The 16036-nt window shown below is 41.5% G+C and overlaps 1 long non-coding RNA gene across 1 annotated transcript; it reads left to right on the forward strand.

The window, feature by feature from the left end:
• Window positions 1–616: 616 nt before the first annotated feature.
• Window positions 617–15407, forward strand: LOC118944855 (uncharacterized). The gene is made up of 3 exons (XR_005040240.2): window positions 617–867; window positions 992–1070; window positions 10394–15407. It is a non-coding gene; the product is annotated as an uncharacterized LOC118944855 (long non-coding RNA).
• Window positions 15408–16036: the final 629 nt, after the last annotated feature.

Below are 16036 nucleotides of genomic sequence, written 5' to 3' on the forward strand. Positions count from 1 at the left end.
ACAGCAGCATTGGGGAATTATCATGGTTAAACTATGTGTCTTTGGGCCTTGTTTCTAACATTTCTTCCACTAAATTATTAACAGCTAACGCTACAGATTCAGTGTAGTTTGGCACAAGTAGCAGTATAGAAGTTAGCTAGTCTCACCACTTAACCCCCTGCTGTGCCACTTCTATTTCACACTTTTCCTTCTGTAATGAGTGCTTTGATGCAAAATTGCTTGTTTCCCTCCCCTCATTAGGCCTATGGAAAACTAATAACAGGAAAAGTGACACTTAATCTCCCTTGCTCTCACGCTAATTGTCTCCTTCCTGTAAATTGTCTCTCAACAAGAACCCTTTGAGGCTACCGAAAATGGGTACAAACGAGATTATCCAGACTGCATAAAGTATCCAAACAGACACATATGCAAACAGAGGTGGCATTTAGATAGCCATAAGTAATTTGAAGTTTGTATTGCCTCAAACCCGATTCCATGAGTAGACTTACGACTTCACTAAACAAACAATTTGACAGTATCTACTGCATTTCATTATGTATCGGATAGGAGCAGACTTTTAACTACCGTGGCGAACAAACATTTTTTTTAAAGCCTGGCGAAAGACTTTGCAGTGATTCAGTAGGCTGCGAGAAACCACCTATGGAGACACGCGTGCGCTTTGGTTTCTGGAAATCCCGGGATTCGCTGCTCGAGCGTCAAAGATCAGCATGGATTTGAAATGAAAGCTATTGAATGAGCCGTATGTGAAAGTGATCTATAAAGTTTTGCTTTTTTATTTGTTGTTGCCGAATTACTACCACACGTTTGATTAATATCACTAAAGGATACCAGACTGAAGACGGAAATTCGAGGGAACGTTTCTTTCTGGTTAGTTTGCCTCATGCAGCACTCTTCTTCTCGCGCTTTTTTCATTTTCGAGTGGGCATGTTGAGATGAAAGTAGTTTATGAACGAAACAGCTGTACAGCTCTGTATATATCTCTGCATTTCAGGTAGACTACCAATCGAGGGACCATGAACTCCTCGGCAGGTGCAGGGAACTACCGAAGGGGCTCCACCAAGGGAGAGAAGGTTGGCAATATAATTCAACTTTTGTAGCTCAACTAGCCTACAAATTTGGTGTTGCCCTCATTTAAAAAAATATTTGTGCTAAAATGAGTGCCTGAAATATAGCACTTAGACCTGAAAGGTCTTATCCTTTTCGTATATTAAGGTATCCTACAGAGTAGCCTATATAGCACAGTTATCAGGGGCCACTGTTTTGTATTCGATTAAAACAAACAAGCTGTTTAGACCGCAATGAACATTGTTTAAAATTAATTGTGCACATACAATTGATATAGTCGTGCTGCTTGGGCTCAATAGAGTAGCCTGAAAGACTACACTTAACATAGTAAAAATGTGACAAAAAATGAGTATATGTTAAGTTTGGTATTGTTTCATAAAGCCCAAATCAAACGAATAGTATTTTTTATACGCTTGAACGAGCGTGTACACGCTGGAATTAGAATGCACGGGAGTGAACGAGAGAAAACAGACGGGCCGCTCGCATCAACGGTATAATAGCTACTCGGAGCAATGCTGGTAAAATAAATAGATAAATTGCGTCCGTCATTTGTAGAAAAGGAATTAGAAGAATTGTTATGATCTTTCCTATGCTAAGTAGACTATGTAGTTTAACATGTATTGTAAAATGTAAGCTAAGGTTTATCAGCCAAATAGGCTACATATTTGAAAACAATCGCAGCCTACCTGTGTTGATTTCGATCATCGGCATTTAGCCTTGGCAGGCTATGGCTGGGAAACTGGAGGAACTCTGATTTGAACCCTCCTGTTGTGTTCGTTTCATGTTAATTAATTCTGTGTTCCTGTCCAAAATGACCTCCCCATTATAGCTGATTATAAATCCATAATAATATATATATTATCACCTAATGTTGTGTTAGATCTTTTTATCAACTTAAGTTCTTGTGAACATTACAAGTTTTTAACTTCTATTTGCTATTTATGGCCTGTCGGCCTTATTGACCTGAGCTCATACAACTCATTTTTGAGTAAAAAAATAATAATGTGGATTATTTTGACTATAACAAATACTCAGATGAAACATATTGTGCTATTTATCACAGACTATTTTGTGTCAAAGTTTAACAACAACTCTCTCCTCCTCACCAGTTTTATGATCAAAGATATGACCAAGAGCCTCACATACAGTATATCGTTTGGTCATTGTGCTGCCACAGAATTAATTGTGAGCAAGGCCTCAAAAAAGCTTTATGTACCAGAGCTGCAAGAAAAGTTCTATATTATTGAAACAATGTTGCGATTGTTTGTGAGAATGCCAACAGGTGTGGTTTCCTTGGGGAAAGGTTCCCATGGGGGTTGCCATGGAAGCCAAGAAGCTGAGTGAGTTGTATGTGCTCAAACACACATGCATGTGGGGGGGGGGGGGGGGGGGGGGTCTGGGAGAGGAAGTGTGTCCATCTGATGGATGGGCATGTGCCTGAACTCAATTTTATACACTAATTGTAGACTCACCCATTCATTTCTAATGACCGGTCATTTTAGACTGGGAACACCACAGGTTAAATAAAACACTAAATGTTATGAAGATCATCAACATGTATCTTCTGTGTTCAGATGCCCTTTGTGGACAAAGTCATGGAACCTTATGACAATCTGATTAAATGAACTACATTTTTCAGAGAGAACTTGTAAATCGGTCCAATTCGACCGGAACACAGCAAGAGGATTAAGAGAATACTGTTATGTAGACGAATAAGACTAGCTAAATTCTTTATAAACTGCATGGCTGTACTAGCTACAACTCTCCTCAAGTTCATATGCTGACATAATAACTGTTCGATTCACATTACGGACAGCGTTAGCATTTTTGCTCATTAGCAACTTTGCAACTACTTAATACTATGTTTAGCTATTTTGTAGGGTGTGCACCCAATCTAAATTTAGTGGGTGATGAAATCTCACTTCCTTGATGTTATAAAAAAAATTAGACAAATATGATTATTCAGGTTCAGAATTGTTCAGTGGGGTCTTTATTTAACATTTCAATAACAGTAAAAAAAAAATGAATTTCATAACCTAATACTAACACAGAACCCAAACCGGCTGTGCGTGTGCGCCATCGTGCGCCATCGTGAATAAATGTATTTTGTCCCCCCACACCAAATGCGATCACGACACGCAGGTTAAAATATCAAAACAAAACTCTGAACCAATTATATTAATTTGGGGACAGGTCGAAAGCATTAAACATTTATGGAGATTTAGCTAGCTAGCTTGCACTTGCTAGCTAATTTGTCCTATTTAGCTAGCTTGCTGTTGCCTGCCAATTTGTCCTGGGATATAACCATTGAGTTGTTATATTTTACTTGAAATGGACAAGGTCCTCTACTCTGACAATTAACATATTAATTAAAGTAACATATTGTACGAATCGCAATTTGGAACATATCATACAAAATAGATGATGGACATCCACAAATTAATATATACCATACGAAACGTGACCTATAATACTAATTTGAGTGTCACAGATTTACGTTTACTATGTTACATCTACCCCTGAGTCAAAGTTGGAATAGGCTCCTTTCCCCCACTATGTGCCCAATAAAGAGTTGTTGTGCTGCTTTAAATTAAAATCCTGTTCTTGCCCCATTGGGCACAGTATCTACACGGTGGCAGCCTGGCTGCTCGCCCACGTAGGAAAATAGCAGAGATTCGCGACGATGAGCATCGTGTTACATGCTGTTCAGGTGTTGTTTTCATTCACTGTTTTTCATTCAGCTCAATTTAACATTGTGCACTTATCAGACTGATACATGAGCAAACGTGCCCGGGATGTTTGTTTTGCTTTATTGTGCCACAAGAGTGGTGACTGCAACAACAACAGTAGAGAGTCTTGTGTTGTATACAATCCCAGTGCTAAGAGATGCCAACTGGCACACGCCGTGCACAAGTCCCTGAGTGGCTGACTGGCTGTCCTTTGATGTCAAGTCAAGCCCATTAGGCTACCCAGAGGATGGCATTGTCCTCTTAAGACTTTCACTGCTGAACTTCAAACACTGTTTTCCGGTTTGAGCCCAGGGAATAAATGCCCAAACTTTTCCTCTGGTTATCTAATCTTGCTCATTCATAAAATACCCTGGTTGTTTGCTCTAGGTGTAAAGAACGTTATGCTGCTTTCTGAGCGAGTAAAGCTTTGGCTCATACCAAGGTTCGAACCTAGGACCTTAGCCTTGCACACATGTGACCACCATTCAGGCTGCTGAGATGTGAGTTTCACATTTCCCCATCTACTCACATTCACCCATCTGCTCACAAACTTACTCCACAACAACCCCAGTTTTGACCGCATGTGCAGATCCGGGTCACGGCACCATTGTAATGGACGTCACGCTGTTTGCTTAGCGAGTACAGTTGGGATAGTTCACCCAAATTATTAAATTACATATTCATTTCCTTAACCTGTAAGCCAGGGGTAAGCAACTAGATTCAGCTGCGTGACGATCGTTGATGATCGTTGTCGGAGTGGATGGTCGGGGAGCCGTAAGATAAATATAATCATTTGTACATTGCAAATTGACTTTGCAATAAAAGATTGTATTTGAAAATAACAATAATTTTATACCTTGATTACATTGAGACACAATCAAATATATCTTATCTTTCGTGGGAATACTTTCGAACAGATTTCCAAAAAATAAATAAAAAACATCTGAATTCCTGGTGATTCTACAGTCTTTTTTTAAATATAAAAAGTATTAAAAAATACTAGAAACTTTGGGGGGACCAAAACAAATCACCTGAGGGCCGGTTATGGCTCATGGGCCGCTAGTTGCCGACCCCTGCTGTAAGCAGTATATGGACAATGTAAGACAGAAATCAATGCTTTGATTTTGTTTACCTGACTACTGTCTCCAAATGCTAACTTTTTTCCAATATCCCTAACATTGGGGGTAGCAGGTAGACTAGTGGTTAGAACGTTGGACTAGTAACTGAAAGGTTGCAAGCTCAAATCCTTGAGCTGATGAGGTAAAAATCTGCCGTTCTGCCCCTGAACAAGGCAATTACTGTTCCTAGGCCATCATTGAAAATAAGAATTTGTTCTTAGCTGACTTGCCTAGTTAAATAAAGGTAATATTATATCCCCAATATCCAAATCATCATTAAGTATTGAGCTACACAATACATTTGCGATTGATTAGGATGTGAATTTTAGGCAAAAGATTTATCTGTATCTATGAGAAACATTAAATATTCCCACCACTTAAAACGATTTGAAGAGGTAATAGCAGTTTCCATAATACAGGTTTGTATTATGTGGGAAGTTTGTGGGAAATTTGTGGGAAGTAGTGAGCGAGTGCACACTGGGTTAATTAAGGTCCTTTTCTGAAGATATCCCCAGAGGACCATACATTCTGTCCTCTTGCCTAAAACAGTCAAGGATTAACAGGTGTTATTATTATTTCACAAGAGATAATGTTACTGTCTATAGTTACTGGGGAAACTGTTGGGCAGTTCATTTCCGGGGAGAAAGATCAATAAAACACTAATAGAGATTGTGAGATGTTCTCTAGTCCGGACAAATGTCCCCCGTCCCCACACAGTACAAGGTGCAATATGCAAAATAATATTCAACCTTCAATAGTTTTTGTTACTACCTCTAGAGGGCATTACCTTCCAACAAACGTCTTGAGATTGTTTTGACAGAGTGCTATGACAGAAGCATGCATGCGGCCTTGTCAGTTTAACTAATGAAAGAAGTATTACTGTGAAAAGTAGTATCACTTCAACTGCTATCTTTATGTTGGTCATTACCTTGGTCTGGAAAATGTGTATTATGATTGATCAATCACTTACACTGGCAATAATGATGGTAATCTTTCTGTTCTGTGTCTGTTCATTCATGATTTCAATTCATTAACTTATGCATCAGTACAACCAACAGCATGAGTCAAAGTGATGTGGTGACAATGCACATTAAAATGGGTTTGCATAAATGGTATGGCATAGGTGACAATAATTCCAGTGGCTAGAGTGAGTTTGCCCTCTGCTGGAGGGATATGATACTTTCCTCTGTGGCGTTACCTGACACCTTAGTCTCCCAAGACATCCAGGTTGCCTCCCATCATTTTCAAATGTTTCCACTTAACACATCTGTATGTAATAGAACGTCAGTTTGGCAGAGAAGAACTAGGTCACTACCTTATCTGCTTGAATAAAATACAAAATAGTAGCTAGCAAGATGGAGATCAGAGGTTATTTTTAATGAGTGCATTTCACAAGTGGCTCGTTTGCATCAACTTCCTTCACTAAAAGCACTGTAAAAGGTTTTGCCTGAAAACTTTGGTTTTGAATCATGACATTCTGGCCTTGTGATTTGTTCGGAGAGTTGTCTGTCTAAAGAGGACTCACCCCATCATTTTTCTTCTTCCCCTTATTGAAGTTGCCAAACAAGTCTGCAATTGAAACCAGACCCTCGTGGCTTCTGTTGCCTAGGGTCGGCTTTTTGAAACGACCTGACAGCTTTTCTGGTTGTTAACAAGTGTTTTCACTACATGCTCGATGTTGCCCCTTTTTTAATTTTAAGCCTTAAGACTACTTTCTCACATTTGATGATCTGTTCATTGAGACGCACAGGTAGATTACCTTCATTTGTTAACCATTTTTCTCTAGGATGGCAAACATGATACACAGAGTAGCACATTTAGTTGAGAAACATAACACTTTCTGAACTTTATAAAGACACCCAATGTACTTTTCTGCATAGTCATAGATAGAAGCATAATCTCAAGACCAATTTGCATAGAAAATAAATCATGAAGTGTGGTTGTGGATACCCAAGCAAGTCTTTCTCCTCTGAGAATAGTCTTTGTAATTTCGGAGCTAATGCAGATTTCTCTTCAATAAGGTTCATTAAGTCCCTGCTGTTTATAAGACAGCTCTTTTTTTGACCATTTAATGAAAATTGAGCTCATTGCCAGGGATGTATAATGAAAGGATACAGCTTTAGTATTGAAAGTGTAATGGTAGTTTATACTGTAAGGGATTGGTAGAGGTAAAAAAAAGGTCATTGGATGGATTGGCCTTATATCCAGCGACAAAAAGACAAGTGTTGGTTGGTTTGTTGGTTCTCTCTCTCGCTCACTCGTTCCCTTCCTCTCTCTCTCTCTTCCCCTCGCTCTGTCTCTCTCTCTTTCTCTCTCGTGCTCTTCCTCGCACTTCCTCTCTGTCCACATCTCTCTCTTTGATGTGGGTCATTGCAGACATGACAGGGACTGAGATTACAACACAGGTGTGTAAATCATGTCGAGTGAAGAGGAACCATCTGAAATCTATCTTTGTCCTAGGAGACTGGTACAAAAAAGCAAGGCCATTTGTCAATACTGCTATTTTTTCAGTCATTCTACTAATTTCCCTACCCTCTTCCTCAGCCAATCTCCTATTAAAGTTGGATGGATCCATGGATGAATAGGCATTTCGTGTGTGTGTAGTTACTTTATGACCCAATCAAATTGTTCATGAAAAATGTTCATTGTATTTCAGCATGACAGTTGACATTGACTTGACATTTTACAAACGCGCGCAAGACCTAAATTGCAGCAGGCTTTGTGAACTTCCATTAAGATTGTTAATGGAAGGCAAAGCTCTGATTAACTGTTTAACAGTTGCTTGTTGGAGTTGTACCTCTTTTCTGACCTCTCTTCAGGGAGCAGAATTAATTCATGCTCCTATGTTTATCGCGTGTTTATCAACTCCCAAAGCACACACAAACTCTCAGGTCCCCTTGTTTTTGTGTTTTATGTTTACTGCAGCTTTGTCTCCTGTACTTTCAGACCGGCAGTAACTCTCACACACAGGACCTGCTGAATCGTCAGCATCTATTTTTATGCCTGATGTGTCTCTCCCTGAGCGAGCCTACTTCATTTACCAATGAATCTCAGATCCTTCGCTTTTGGAGGGAATTTACATCCGCTGGAAAGGTCAGACGGCATCATTTAAGTCTATTCAGAGACTCGCTGCCTCGATAGAATCACTGAAATTCATGTCAATGGAGTAGGAAATATTTCATAGCCTCCCTTGGTGTGGATCCCTGTCTGATACAGTTTTATAGTGTTGGCTCTGCCTGACACTTTGGAGGCGCGAGTCTAGACTTTGATGATTTGCATTGCCAGAGTGCTGCTATCTGAAAGTAGCAGGGATCTCTCCAGGGGTTTTATTATTCTGGTAGAAAACGGGTGTATCTAAGTCGCAGTTTCAAATAGTCAGCGTTATAGAGATCTGTTTTAAGTTATGTAACATAGTGTAATTGATCAAGTGTGTAAACAGTATATATTGTAAGTGATTCAAGAACAAATAGGTCATAAATAAATGAACCAAATAATACATTAGCACATCCCTTTCCAAACAGTTGATCCGGTTAGTGTCACCTGCAAGGCCCTGTTATGTTTTAGTGAACGTTTCTCAAAGCTTTTTGACAGTTGGTTGGTGTAAATGAGAGATTCTATTGCCTTTTTTATTAGTGCAATTTGGAGCCACAGATTTGCTCACATTAATTTGTATGCAGACAGAATACGTTGTGCTCTGAGAGCTAGCTGGTAAAAAGCCTTTGAAAGAGGTTTATGTATTCATCTACTGAACTTGGATGACTTTGAACACTGTGACTGTGAAAATCATACTGCTTACCCACAGCTAAATAATACCCCCTATAAACTGTGCAATTCAAACACGCTCACACGCATGCGCACAACACAGACGGTTTTGCACATTGCAGATCAGAAGCCAATAGAGCATTGTTCAAAATAATGAAATCGCAGGAGAGCATAGGGGCCTCCTTAGAATTCAGAGAGGACCATGACATTCAATGGCCGTCATTTGTCATTCACAAGTGCTGCGCTAAGGATAGGTGGTGCTACATGGATGACTTCCTCACTGGCCATGGACCATGTTTATGAAATCTGTCCAGGTTTTGCAGTCTGAGCCAGTGGGGCCACCAAAAAGGTGATCATTCCCCTATTCTGGTCATGATCACTGTAACGGCTTTCTTCCTGGGAAGGAGAGGAGGACCAAAACGCAGCGTGGGTGAAGTTCATGGTTCTTTAATAAGAGACACTTTAATATGAACAAACTACAAAACAATAAACGTGGCAAACCGGAAACAGCCCTATCTGGTGCATAAAACACAAAGACAGGAAACAACCACCCACAAAACCCAACACAAAACAGGCTACCTAAATATGGTTCCCAATAAGAGACAATGCCTAACAACTGCCTCTGATTGAGAACCATATCAGGCCAAACATAGAAATAGACAAACTAGACACACAACATAGAATGCCCACCCAGCTCACATCCTGACCAATACTAAAACAAGGAAAACACAAAAGAACTATGGTCAGAACGTGACAATCACCTCCTCTCTGGCCCATAGGGAGCCCTTTTCTTATGTCATTCACACTCTGTTGCCTGTAAAAGAACATGCCTACCCCAGCCAAACCGTAACAACGCTGGGCCAGTTGTGCGCCGCCCTATGGGACTCCCAATCACGGCTGGTTGTTATACAGCCTGGAATCAAACCAGGGTCTGTAGTGATGCCTCTAGCACTGAGATGCAGTGCCTTAGACCGCTGCGCCACTCGGTAGCCCAAAATAAGAAAATGTTCTTAACTGACTTGCCTAGTTAAATAAAGGCAAAAATAATAATAATTGTGATCCTGCTTGATTTGTAACAAACAGAATGTTGTTAGCAAGATGTTTATTATCATGTAAGACAATAAGTTATTTTCAGTATGATTGTTGCTATAAATGATATCCCATCCTCCTATCAATATCACAGCAAAAGTGCCCCTTTCCCAGCTCTCAGTAGAGACTGGCTTTGTCTGAGGAGCATACTGAAGACAGAGGCATGAATCCTTCATATCCACAGGGAAATGTGCATGTGAAGGTTAAGGATGTGTGGCTGGCCTCTGGGGTGGACTTTTGTGAGAGACATAGCGAGGGATCTGACTCAAGGTCAAGGACAAGGTCAGGTCTTTCTCATGGGAGGGTGATGGTATGAGTTTAGTCTGAGATGCTACATACACACACACACACACACCATGTCTCTCTAGAGATCCTCCTCTCTCTCGCTATTCTCTCCTCGGTTTTATTAATTAGTATATTCATATTTCACATAATCTTCGGCCCTAGCTGGCGTCCTATACCGTGTGCCTGTATTTTATAGAGGTGATTTAATATGTAAAACATGATTGAGATTTGTATTTGTATCTATTATGGATCCCCATTAGCTGCTCCCAAAGCAGCTGCAGTTTATGCAGTTTTAAAAACTTTACAATACATTCACAGATTTCACAACACACTGTGTTCCCTCAGGCCCCTACTCCACCACTACCACGGGTCGTTGTCCTGATGGAAGGTGAACCTTCAACCCCGCCTGAAGTCCTGCGCGCTCTAGTCTCCCAGTCCCTACCACTGAAAAACATCCCCACAACATGATGCTGCCACCACCATGCTTCACCGTAGGGATGGTTTCCTCCAGACGTGACGCTTGACATTCAGGCAAAAGTGTCCAATCTTGGTTTCATCAGACCAGAGGATCTGGTTTATCATGGTCTGGGAGTCTTTATGTGCCTTTTGGCAAACTCCAAGCGGAATTTCATGTGCCTTTTACTGAGGAGTGGCTTCCGTCTGGCCACTCTACCACAAAGGCCTGATTGGTAGAGTGTTGCAGAGATGGTTGTCCTTCTGGAAGTTTCTCCCATCTCCACAGAGGAACTCTGTCATACTGCCCATTGGGTTCTTGGTCACCTCCCTGACCAAGGCCCTTCTCCCCTGATTGCTCAGTCTCCTGGCGACCAGCTCTAGGAAGAGTCTTGGTAGTTCCAAACTTATTCAATTTTAGAATGATGAAGACCACTGTGTTCTTGGGGACCTTCAATGCTGCAGAAATGTTTTGGTACCCTTCCCCAGATCTGTGTCTTGACACAATCCTGTCTCGGAGCTCTATGGACAATTCCTTCGACCTCATGCCTTGGTTTTTGATCTGAGATGTACTGTCAACTGTGGGACCTTACATAGACAGGTGTGTGTCTTTCCAATCAATTGAATTTACCACAGGTGGACTCCAATCAAGATGTATGAACACCTCAAGGATGATCAATGGAAACAGGATGCACCTGAGCTCAATTTCGAGTCTCATAGCAAAGGGTCTGAATACTTTTTTTTCATAAATTTGCAAAAATGTCTAAACCTGTTTTCGCTTTGTCATTGTGGGGTATATTGTGTAGATTTGAGGATGATTTATTTAATCAATTTTAAAATAAGGCTGTAATGTAACAATGTGGATAAAATCAAGGGGTCTGAATACTTTCTGAATGCGCTGTACATGTTTATAAGCCTTGCTTAGTGTTGTGTTTACCAGGCAGGATGCGATTTAGCATTATTAATTAAGTAATTATTTGGGCAGCCATTACAGTGGTAAGGGCTGCCACCGGACAGGAGAAGCAGGTACGGGGAGTCAGACATTTATTCGGGAACAGACAAGGAAACAAGACAGGAACAGCGTCGGAACACAGGTAACACGGACATGAGACAATTAATCCCAAAGCAGGGAACAGAGCTTGGGAACAGACAGATATAGGGAAGGTAATCACACAAGTAATTCCACGTGAGTCCAATGATCGCTGATGCGCGTGACTGGGGGAAGGCAGGTGTGCGTACTGACGGTGGTTTGAATGCGTAATGCTGGGGATCCTTGCGCCCTCGAGCGCCAGAGGGAGGAAGAGCGGGAGCAGGCGTGACAGTCACCTCAGTTTGAAATAAATAATAAATAGTAGAATGCACCTTTAATGAGAAATTGGTTTACACCTCTAATATTCAGGGAGATCTTTCTCTTGTTACTATTTCCCTAGTCCAACTCTGTCTTAATCCACAGTGGGCCTTAAGGAGCGAGGCTGGCCTCTCCCTGTTTCTGTCCATCCTTTAAAAAAATGTTTATTATTACCCCTTTTTCTCCCCAATTTGGTAGTTACAGTCCTGTCCCACCACTGCAACTCCCGTACGGACTCGGGAGACTCAAGGTCGAGAGCCGTGCGTCCTCTAAAACACAACCCAGCCAAGCCGCACTGCTCCTTGACACGACGCCCGCTTAACCCGGAAGCCAGCCGCACCAATGTGTCGGAGGAAACGCCGAACACCTGGCGACTGTGTCAGCGTGCATTGCGCACAACTCGCCACAAGAGTCGCTAGTGCACGATGGGACAGGAACATCCCTGCCGGTCAAATCCTCCCCTAACCCAGACGACACTGGGCCAATTGTGTGCCGCCCCATGGGTCTCCCGGTTGCAGCCGGCTGCAACAGAGCCTGGACTCGAACCAGGTTCTCTAATGGCACAGCTAGCACTGGTGTCCATCCTTTTACCATGATGCGTGAGGTGACTTGGGGTGGAGCTGGAGGGTCTCTTGAGTTAATAATCTGCATGGTCGTATTTGACCCTAACTGTTTATCTTCTTCAGCCTCTTAAATGGTTGAGTGGAGGCACTGTGAAATTGCAAGACCAGCAATAAAGTGACAATTAGAAATAAAAGGTACTGTCTAGAACTTAAAATGGTTCTTCTCCATAGGAGAACCCTTTGAATAACCCTTTTTTTCATGTTCAGATGCATGGCACATTGGAGATTGCAAGAACAAGAACAGGGGCCCCACAGGGGAGCGTGCTTAGCTCACATCAACACCATTATCCCAGAAACCCTATACCCACTCCAATTTGCATACCGCCCCAATAGATCCACAGATGATGCAATCTCTATTGCACTCCACACTGCCCTTTCACACCTGGACAAAAGGAACACCTACGTGAAAATGCCCTTCATTGACTACAGCACAGCATTCAACATCATAGTGCTCTGAAAGCTCATCACTAAGCTAAGGACCCTGGGACTAAACATCTCCCTCTGCAAATAGATCCTGGACTTCCTAACGGGCCGCCCCCAGGTGGTAAGGGTAGGTAACAACACATCTGCCATGCTGATGCTCAACACAGGGGCCCCTCAGGGGTGTGTGCTCAGTCCCCTCCTGCACTCTCTGTTCACCCAAGACTGTGAGGCCAAGCACGACTTCAAGACCATCATTAAGTTTGCTGACGACTCAACGGTCGTAGGCCTGATCACCGACAACGATGAGACAGCCTATAGGGAGGAGGTCAGAGACCTGGCAGTGTGGTGCTAGGACAACAACCTCACCCTCAACGTGAGCAAGACAAAGGAGCTCCACCACAGCCCCATCGATGTGAATGGGGGCGTGTTCGGCCCTCCTTTTCCTGTAGTCCGCGAGCGAGTAGAGAGTTTCAAGTTCCTTGGTGTCCACATCACCAACAAACTATCATGGTCCAAACACACCAAGAAATTTGTGTGAAGAGTGCATGACAATGATTTTTCCACCTCAGAGACTGAAAGGATTTGGCATACATCACCAGATTCTCAAAAAGTTATACAGCTGCACCATCGAGATCATCCTGACCAGTGGCATCACTTCCTGGTATGGCAACTGCTCGGCATCCGACCGTAATGTGTTACAGAGTGTAGTGCGTACAGCCCAGTACATCACTGGGGCCAAGCTTCCTGCCATCCAGGACCTACAGTACCAGTAAAAAGTTTGGACACACCTACTAATTCCAGGTTTAAAAATAATAATTGTATCACTAGGTGGTGTCAGAGGAAGGCCAAAAAATTGTCAAAGACTCCAGTCACGCAAGTCATAACTGTTCTCTCTGCTACCGCACGGCAAGCGGTACTGGAGTACCAAGTCTAGGACCAAAAGGCTCCTTAACAGCTTCTACCCCCAAGCCATAAGACTGCTGAACAATTATTAAAATGCCTGCCAGTGTCACAGGATTCTTCTGTAGAAGGAGAGGAGGACCAAAATGCAGCATGGTTATTATTCATGTTTTTTTTAATAATGAAACTATACATGAATAAACTACAAAACAAGAAACGTGGCAAAACCGAAACAGCCCTATCTGGTGCAACAAACACAAAGACAGGAAACAACCACCCACAAACCCCAACACCAAACAGGCTACCTAAATATGGTTCCCAATCAGAGACAATGACTAACACCTGCCTCTGATTGAGAACCATATCAGGCCAAACACAGAAACAGACAAACTAGACACACAACATAGAATGCCCACTCAGATCACACCCTGACAGAACAAAACATAGAAACATACAAAGCAAACTATGGTCAGGGTGTGACAGCCAGGACTATTTGCATTGACACCCATCCCCCCCTACTTGCTGTTTATCTGTGTACAAATTACCTTGACTAACCTGTATCCTCACACAGTGACCCGGTACCGGTACCCCCTGTATATAGCCTCGGTATTGTTATTATTTTTGTGTAACTTTTTTTTTCTTGAATTTATTTAGTTTTTTTTTTTTTTTACTCTATTTTCTTAAAACTGCATTGGGCTTCTAAGTAAGCATTTCACGGTAATGTAATATTTCTGGCACAAATTTAAAAAAATCTGTTTTTGCTTTGTCATCATGGGGTATTGTGTGTAGATTGATGAGGGAAAAAAACAATTTAATGTGGAAAAATCAAGGGATCTGAATACTTTCCGAATGCACTGTATGTATGTACTGTATGTTTGTATGTATGGAGCATAATATATTTACAGTTTTAATCACGTTTTCAAGTACTGGTGACAAATAATGCGTTCCGATTATTGCATAGATTGTAATGGACACCTATGATGTGTGTAAAATACTTTTTTGAAGGTTCTACTGATTATGATGATCTAATGCTAAGCTATTTGCAAGCTATTTGCAAGCTATGTGTGTGGCGCAATGTTTATTGACATTATACAATGCATTCTGGGTGTCGTGTAAACGTCTGTCAGACCAAATATGTTATTATGAGGTGAAAGAATGGTTCACTTATCTTTTGAGTAAACTTCCGGAAGTGAATGATCGTAGACGACACAACCCCCTTCACTATGCATACAGCAAACAGACAAAACGAATCGAGTCTCCTCTTATCTTTGGTTGACGCGAAAGAAAAAAAAACATGGTGGCGTGCACAAACTACAATGTCGAATTAGTTTTGTTTTTTAGAAAGCGTTTTACTCAATTATTTCGATCAATGGTGAGCTCACCCCTGATGTGGTGAATTGTAAATAGTAATTGCTATTAGCTAATTCATATTGTGGTTCCTGTCAGCCGAGAGTTAGCTAAATTTGACCGCTTGTGTTATGTCAATATTTCCTCACTTAGCGCTAGGACTAATGAAGCCTACATGTTCCGGTTGGGATGATTGTGTTATGCTATTGCTAGTTCTGTGAATGTCTGAACATTGTATCCAAAAATAAATTGGTCATATTCAGGACATAACTTTGTAAAGACTGTTTATGCTAAATGTTTCTGTGAAAAAACAGTGTGGCCAGCTCAAACGCTGACTGTTGCGTCAATCGAGACTGGACGTTCTAAATAAGCGTTCTAATCACACTGGTTTGAGCGCACTCTGCAGGGACCAATGTAAAATGATCACACTCGTTTGTTGGTACGTGTCAAAGAGTTAAACAAGTGAAATCACAAACAAGGTGTCCGGACCCTTTTATAACATGCCATTTCCATCAAAAATAGAAATTTGGTTGTAAAAAATGTAACTTCTACTTTAACAGACAATATTATGAGATATGGTAAAAGATAAGAATTTATAATAAATATACATTAAACCCACTATAGTTTAATCCCTGTTCTAGCTGGGAGAGGGGGGTTCTACTTAAGCAATAAGGCCCAAGGAGGTGTGGTATATGGCCAATATACCACGGCTAACGGCTGTATCCAGGCACTCCGCTTTGCGTCATGCGTAAGAACAGCCCTTAGATGTGGTATATTGGCCATATACCACAACCCCCCGAGGTGCCTTATTGGTATTATAAATTGGTTACCAATATAATTAGAGCAGCAAACTTAAATGTTGTGTCATACCCATGGTATACGGTCTGATATAAC

Source organism: Oncorhynchus mykiss, chromosome 28, assembly GCF_057628025.1.
Source record: "Oncorhynchus mykiss isolate SJ-2025 chromosome 28, ASM5762802v1, whole genome shotgun sequence".
NCBI lineage: Eukaryota > Metazoa > Chordata > Actinopteri > Salmoniformes > Salmonidae > Oncorhynchus > Oncorhynchus mykiss.